Here is a 9,019-nt window from a genome sequence, read left to right as displayed (position 1 = left end):
TTCCTATCCAGGATACATGCCGGTCACAGTACATAGGTGGCATCCTCGCTCAACTGCATCTGCTACCAACTGATAATATGCGAAGGATCATGAATGTACTTCTTCAACATGGATACATGAAATACGTTATACACGCCCACGAGTGGTGTGCGCAAAGCGAGGCGATAGGCTACTGCCCCCACTGGATCCAGTATCTGAAATGGACCAATAAATCTTGGCGTGAGCTTCCCCTTCTTACCAAACCGCAAGACTCCCTTCATAGGGGAAACCTTAAGAAATACATGGTCTCCAACCTCGAACTCAAGCGGTCGCCGCCTCGTATCAGCGTAACTCTTCTACCTGCTCTGAGTTGTCAGAAGTCGACGTCGAATAATGTCGATTTTCTCTGAAGTCACCTGAACCAACTCTGGGCCAATCAAACTACGCTCGCCAACTTCTCCCCAGCAATGTGGTGCTCTACATAGGCGACCATACAATGCCTCATAGGGAGCCATGTCAATACTAGCCTGGAAACTATTGTTATATGCGAACTCTGCATAAGGGAGACAGTCATCCCAACTGTCCTTGGAATCCAAAACACAAGCTCGCAACATGTCTTCTAACACCTGATTCACACGTTCCGTCTGCCCGTCTGTTTGCGGATGAAACGCGGTACTAAACTTTAATTTCACACCCATCGCTTCCTGGATATGAGTCCAGAAGATAGATGTGAATCGCGTGTCTCTGTCAGACACAATCTCCAAGGGAACTCTGTGCAAACGTACAATCTCCTTGATGTACAACTTAGCCAACTCGTCTGCAGAGTTCGTGACTTTGATCGGTAAAAAATGAGCCGATTTCGTCAATCGGTCGACGATCACCCAAATGGAGTCATGTCCCTTCCTCGTTTTCGGTAGCCTTGAAATAAAATTCATAAAGATAAAATCCCACTTCCATTCAGCTATGGGCATGGGCTGAAGCAGTCCAGGAGGTCGGCAATGCTCTGCCTTAACCTGCTGGCACGTGAGACAACGGGATACGAACTCAGCAATGTGAACCTTCATGTTGTCCCACCAGTAGGATCTCCTCATGTCTTGATACATCTTCGTGCTACCTAGATGCATCGCAAGCTTCGAATTATGGGCTGACTTGAGAACCTCCTGTCTCAAATCAGGAACGTCTGGGACACATAGGCGGCCACGATATCATAGGCCCTCATCTGAACCAACACTCCACTCGGAGTCCTCATCTGTACGAACCCGCTCTCTCATCTTCGCCAATAGTTCATCATCTGCCTAAGTTGTAATGATCCTAACATCAATGAGGGGTTGTACTCGAATGTGTGCGATAACCTCATACGGCACTTCCACCATGAGTTTATGCTCAAAGTCTCGCACAAACTCCATCATGTCTCATTCTACTATCATTAGCGGAACCGCAAACTCTATAGTCTTCTTGCGACTCAACGCGTCTGCCACAAGGTTTGCCTTGCCCGGATGGTAAGAGACATCGAACTTAAAGTCCTTCAAGGTTTCCATCCATCGGTGTTACCTCATATTCAAGTCACGCTGAGTGAAGATATACTTAAGGCTCTCATGGTCGTAAAAGATCTCAAACTCCTCTCCGTAGAGGTAATGTTCCAGAGCTTTAGTGCGAAAATGACAGCTACCAACTCCAGGTCGTGTGTAGGGTAATTCTCTTCGTGTTTCCTCAACTGTCTCGAGGCATATGCAATCACCCTGTCCTTCTACATAAGGACATAACCCAGGACAATGCGAGAGGTGTTAGTATATATCGTATACTTAACCCCTTGATCTGGCAATACTAGCACAGGGGCGGACGAAGATGCATAAGGCGTCGATGCAGATGCACGATTCTGCTCAGGAACCGAAGGCGTGACTGGAGGAATCATAGATGGTGTCACAGGAGTCGGCTCAGCAGCGGGGCCAGTAGCTGGCTGAGAGTTCGGCCCAGCACCAAAATGAGACGGGCCCGACTGTGGATCCGTTTGGCTATCGCCTAGGGGGGAAACCCCGGCAAGCGACTCGCCCAAAGAGAGACGAGCCGAAGTCCTCGAGCCCTTAGGAGGCATGCCCTACATTCAACAGAGGGTACAACTTGTGAGATTTAACATCCACATAATCCACCCACATAGCATTCACATCACAACTTAAGGAAAACAACATGCATTTCATTTAATAAAATTGTCACAATACAAGGAATGCAGCATCACATGGATCGCGACAGAGAAAGCATGTGAGCTAATACAACTTAAGCTTCAAACAACAAACAACTTCCGAACTACTACGCCTATAATGGCTACACACAATAACAAGCAACAAAACAGGGCAAAGGACGACTACAAATGCAACTACTCGTCGAAATCTGGTGATGGAGGAGGGGCACCCTTATCATGCAGGCAACACAGGATAGACTTCAGAGTGCGAGTCACCTTCTTGAACTTATGTTTCATGAGGTCCCGAAGATCCATAATGTCCTGTCGTAGGACAGCTTGACCCTCCTCAAGTCGAGCTATACGGGCATCCCTGGTAACCTGATCTGTGCCTTGCTTCGGTGCCGTAGGAGGAGAACTCTCACTCGTGTCCTACGCCTCCACTTCTTCCTCATCCTGTTCTTCTTCTTCTTCTATTTCAGCTCCACCTTCTTCATTACTCTCTTCCTCTTCACTCTCAGTCTCATCCTCACTTTCTTCAAGTAAGGCTTGTCGTCAATGTGGCCCGATATCCATCTGATTAAGAGTCGTGTCATTGATGTAACGGACAGGTACCGGCTTTTTCGCCCCAAGTCTGTAGCCAAACTCATGTGCAATCTTACAGATGATTCGGCCAAATGGGAGCGATTCAGTCTTTCTATTCGAACGTGCGATAAGGACTATCTGTCGTAAGATGTACGTAGGCACACACAGCTTCTCTCCTTGCCCCACCTAATACAAGAAATCTATCATCAGGCGCGTGCACTCACTACGGTTGCTCCACCTAGGATAGACGTTGAATGTGCAGATGTGGTGAAGCAAGCGGAAGTCATCTGTCATGTTGGTCGCTAAAAGGCTTCTGTTAGGCTGCCATTCAACCAGACGACCACAAAGGAACCGCGTGAGGCGATCCCTTTCACGCGCACTACTCAGATTCTTCTCACTTGCATGAACATCGCTGAGCGGCACGTTCAGAAGTCAGGAAATCAAAGCAACGTTGATTATGGCCTCCCGATCTCTTCCGCAAGGGATCTTGAACTGCAGTGGCTCCAGCGAAGGTTCTCGAATGTGGGCATAGAAAGCTCGGACAGTACTCACATTTGCACGGTATTCACCTTCAAATAGCGAACCCCACCTGGCCTCTTCCAGTTGCTCAAGCAAGAGATATTCTCCAAATAGCCGCGCATCTACATGAGCTTCAAAAAGGACCCTACGACCCACATAAACTCCATGAGATAGCTCCACCAACAAAGTCCTTTCAACGGGAGCCTGGGGATCGAGTTCCCGCTTTGTCTAAAACTCTCGAGTGGCGGTTGTGCTCGCGGTGGCACCTCTCGGCCTCCGTGAACGGGTTGGGCGGCTAAGCCCGGCTTCATCAACGGGAGCTATTTTCTTCCCCATGAAAGAGAGAATGGTGGAAATGGAAAATATGGGCGTAATAAGCTCGAATAGGGCCATGAAAAATGAGAGAAAAGAGAAAAATAGAAGGAATGATGGGGCTTCCACGAATTTGAGGCTCAAAGTAGGGATTTGAGTGCACGAATGGAAAGTAAAGAAAGGGAAATCAGTAATGGAGGTGGGTTTTGAGATGGGTTGATTGAGGGTGCATAAAAATGGAAGAAAAAAGGGTTTGGAGAGGGATTTTTGTGGGTTTTAAGAGAAATTTCTGAAAAAGGGAAGCTTGGAGGGGTGATTTGTGAAGGGAAGATGATTTGGGAAGGGTTTTAAACAACCAACCATGGAGGGGTGGGCCACACTAGGCCCTAGGAGCGTCAGCCCGACTGGTCCAGCCTGTCTGGGCCCATTGGGCGGTGACGGCTAGCCGAACCGGCGAGGGCCTCGCCGGTCTTTGGACTGTTTGGCAAGGGCTCACCGGTTAGGCGAGGTCCTCCTGCCCCCTGAGTCAGAAAATGATGTGGGTCCCACCTTGGGTCCCCCTGAAAATGCCCCGATTGGGCCCCTAGTCCGTTTCGACTCATTTCAGGACACTATGAATAGAACCTGATACAGATCCAAACTTACTGGGTTTTTAACGGCTGAGATGGGATGATACACGGTCTAAACCCATCGATGGATGGTCTAGAAGAGATTTTGGGTCGCTGTGTGTGATCAAGAGTGTGCATGGACTCGATCTCAGCGATTGTTTTCAGTAAACTTTCGCCGATAGGTGCAACTGGAAATCCTATACTGTTTCTAGATTTATCTCCCACCCTCCTACACTAAGGTGGTGTTAGCGTGCATTGTGTGACCATAACCCAGGTCCGGTTTAATCCAAATCATGCTCTGATACCAACTTGTAACGACCTGAAATTTGGGGGTCGAGCATAACTCAGCTCCCTAGTTTCCAAACATCACTTATGCAATATATGCAATGATGGATGTATGTTGTCTGTATTAGTACATAAAACATGGAGTAGATTAAGCCAAACTGTAAACATAATCCAGGGATAGGTGAAATATGCAAGCGGAAGACTGAAGAAACATATATGTGTATATATATATATATATATATATATATAAGTCCCTAAGATATGTATGCTCTACCAGGTCATAATTACAAGTGTTTGTTTCAAAATATAAGTATCAGAATGAAATAAACCATTACAAAATAAACCCTGAATCTCCGTAGCTCAGGACACGGCTCACATGAACCCGCCTGAGAACTGCATGGAGGAGAACGCCTCCTCATCATCCTCATACTCCTGCTCTGCCTCATGGGTCGTATCATCATCTGCATCTAGGACAGAGTCTAGTTGGTGTTGAAACACTGTCCCAGAATGTGGGAGTGAGTGAAGAACTTAGTGGAACTATACAATAAAAGTTAATGTGTTATCAATTCAATCAAGTAGTAATGATAAGGCAATACAATCAAACATGTCCTAATTACTCTTGTTAATGCAAGGATGCATGTAGAAATGATGCATGCCCTCGCCTGCACTCCCTCAGCGTCTTCATCTAACGGTACGCATGACAACCTCCCGCAGTGCTCCACAACGCTAAGGCACATGCAATACGGTGCATGAATATGGTTACTAAGTTGTTATTAGTCCTTTTCATACAACAGGATTGGAAAGCTAAGCTACCTTCCTTATATCGGTTCCCAAATAGTGATCCATTCTAGGGTCGTCAGTCCTAGACAATCTCATACGATATTATGGTTCTAGGTCACTGCAAGGGGCTCGTCACCAATCAATGTATGCCTAATCATACCTTAGTTGCTACAATAAGGCTCGTCGCCTCAATGTAGTATCAAGATATGCTCGAGGCCACTACAAGAGGCTCATCACCAATCAATGTAGGCTGACAGCATGAATATAGTGTCCCATACCACCATAGTCGGGTCACGAGTCTGAATTGCTCACTGGTCACTATGGGGAGGCTCGTCACCCCAGTGTAGGCCCACAGCTCGACCATGGTGTCCCATACCACCATGCTCGACTCATGAGTCTTAACGGATCGAGGTACCATGGTTAAGGGGATTGCACTGGTAAGTTTGGTACCCTAGATTCAAACAGTAGCATCCATACATGGTGAACATCCACCGGGTCAATCGGGTTATTTGTTGAGCTCGACTAGCACGAGCGCACGTTGAGTTGAACGACATGAAGTGCGCAAACACTCCGTGTTGCCAAACCACTGTCAACAACCCTAATACGACTCGGGTTCATCAAACATATCCTACGTAACGAATGAATCTTAACCACGATCTCAATGCTTGTTACCGATTGCCTGGATCATAACATGGCCACATACACGTTCAACCATAATAGTAAACAAGTTATAAGATGCAAGATAACGAGAATCTATACACATGCATTTCATAAGTAAAGCGGTAAAATTAACAACTTGCATGGAGAAAATCATACAAATAGTCAACATGGATGGTTAGACTAAGCAATTCATGTAGGAAATAGTAAACATAAGTAAGGTAATTGGGATTTCATACCTTAACTGCCTTAAAACTCACACCTTACTAAATACGAACTCATTCAGACTTTTCACAAACACTTAGACTACACTTGGCAACATACATCACATATGTCGGCCATAGTACATATTAGGGCAAATCCTTTTGACAAGGAGTTGTTGCATAAATAACAATCATATTCCTACGACAATTGATCATGGCAATCACAACGCCAAATTCCAAATGCATACAAACATTTCAACAAACACATGAATCACACTACGTACAACATAGACTATCGATATACATAAAACGAAACAGATATCGCATTTGGCATTTGAAATGGCACCCACGTCAGTAATTAATCATTAACTGACATTGAAAGCTTTGAAAACCATAACCTATACGAATATAGTCTGCACCTTAAACCAGAAAGTGCGCAACAGATCTGATTTAGACGATAAGTCTTCATCAACGGCAACTAGATAACCTAAGGCATGAATTAAATTAGCTACATCAACACTTAGACTATTCTAAGCTCTAAAATAGGTTAGGGTTTGATTGACTTACCCAAAAATGAGCTTAGAATCGCCGGAATAATGATTCAGATGCGATGGATTATGTACGCATAGTAACTGGAAAGAATGCCAAGATGATTCACCAACTTCTCTCTCTCTTTCTCTCTCTTTTCCTCTCTCTCTCTCTTATCTAGGGTTTGGAAAATTCGTATGGAGTTTGAGAGTGAGGGTTTAAGGTCTTTATATAGGCCTAAAATTGATGGAAATAGCCCCAGGGCCAAGGTATACTTAGGTTATAACCAAATCGAGTCTATTTCGATCCAATGGAGCGTTTCTGGAGGTCCTTTTTTTAAGTGTGGTCGGACTTAAGCTCACTAATATTGGATCTTAAGCAAGTTAAGTTTTCAGTCCAATCGGGTTTCCAGATCGCTCATGGCGGACCAATTCAATTCAACGGTCACCGAAACTCGATTAGGGCCACAAGCACTTTAACATGTGTGGGCCATCTTCCCTGATCCGAGGGAAAATTTGGGTCAGAATCCAACTGTTAGAATGCTTAAAATTGGTGCGTAAGCGACACGACTCAGATTACTTAAATTTATATTTAATTTTTAAATAATTTCACATTTCTCACACTCTTTACTCCGGACTCAAGCAAATCGTCTCAGGACATCATCTGGACTTGATTTTTGAGGTGATTGTCAAGCCCAACAAGGTGATCATAATTGTCTAAGATCATCGCTATCGGACTTTCGATGTGCGATCCATGTCCGATACAAAGTTTCTAAGTACTCCCGAGAGCAATTGGATTTAGCGTTGAATCCTAGATTTCAGGGTAACGTAGCGCTAACGATTCTACAGGTTTTGGGCCTTACAGATCGAATTTAAAGTGATTGGTGTTAATTTCACAGGTAATCAAGTTTAGCGCTAGTTAATACACATTTAACTTCTAAAGAATTAAGTCCTAAGAGAATCCTGATTGAGATGGTGCTTGGGCCTTTGCACGAAATTTTTTGGGATGTTATAGGAATGAAAGAGAACTAAAGTACCTTTCATATGGTCAAAAATTGACCCAATGCGACATCAAACGATGAGTTATGGGCGTCTACGTTGGATAGCGTGATTTGAAAAGACAAACAATCCATATTGAGAAATGACGATCGAAGATTTCCAACGTGCTTTTAGGGTATCAAAGGGTCTCTGAATTAGTCAATTCTAGTCCCATTCGGAAGCTTGACAAGTCACCTTTTCAATGACCTGAAATAGTCTAAATTCGACCTCTGAAGAGAGAGTTATGAGGGTTACTATTGGACAAGGAGATGAAGGAAACATTCTGGATCGACAACTGCGATCCCACTTACGGATGCCCTAATGTCCTCGGAATAGGACGATTCCAGTCAAGAATGAAAAAGCACTAAATACCTTCCAAATGACCATAAATCGACCTAATTCGACATCAAATGATGGAGTTATGGGCATCTCCGTTGGATCGCATGATTTGGAAAGATTAACAATCCATATTAAAAATGACGATCGAAGAGTTCGAACGTGCTTTTGGGATATCGAACGGTCTCTGAATTAGGCAATTCTAGTCCCATTTGGAAGCTTGACAAGTTAACATTCAAATGACGAGAAATAGTCGCAATTAGACCTCAGAAGAGAGAGTTATATGAGTTACTATTGTACAAGGAGATGAAGGAAATATTTATGACTGACAACTGTGATCCCACTTACGGATGCCCAAATGGTCTCTGAATATGATGATTCTTGTCCGGAATGAAAGAGCACTAAAGTATCTTTCAAATGACCAAAAATCAACCTAATCTGACATCAAACGATGGAGTTATGGGCGTCTTCGTTGGATCGTGCGATTTGGAAAAAGATTAACAATCCATATTGAAAAATGACGATCTAAGAGTTCTAACGTGCTTTTAGGATATCGAACGGTCTCTGAATTAGGCAATTCTGGTCCCATTTGGAAGCTTGACAAGTTACCATTCCCATGACCAAAAATAGTATAAATTCGACCTCTGAAGAGAGAGTTATGTGGGTTACTATTGGACAAGGAGATGAAGGAAACATTCTGGATCGACGACTGCGATCTCACCTACGGATGCCCAAATGGTCTCGGATTACCACGATTCCCGCCAGGAATGAAAGAGAACAAAAGTACCTTTCATATGGCCAAAAATTGACCCAATCCGACATCAAACGATGAGTTATGGGCGTCTCCGTTGGATGAAGCGATTTGAAAAGACAAACAATCCATATTGAGAAATGACGATCGAAGATTTCCAATGTGCTTTTGGGGTATCGAAGGGTCTCTGAATTAGGCAATTCTAGTCCTATTCGGAAGCTTGACAAGTCACCTTTTCGATGACTTGAAATAGTCTAAATTTGACC

Source organism: Magnolia sinica, chromosome 5, assembly GCF_029962835.1.
Source record: "Magnolia sinica isolate HGM2019 chromosome 5, MsV1, whole genome shotgun sequence".
NCBI lineage: Eukaryota > Viridiplantae > Streptophyta > Magnoliopsida > Magnoliales > Magnoliaceae > Magnolia > Magnolia sinica.
Note: the sequence above shows the minus strand (reverse complement) of the source record.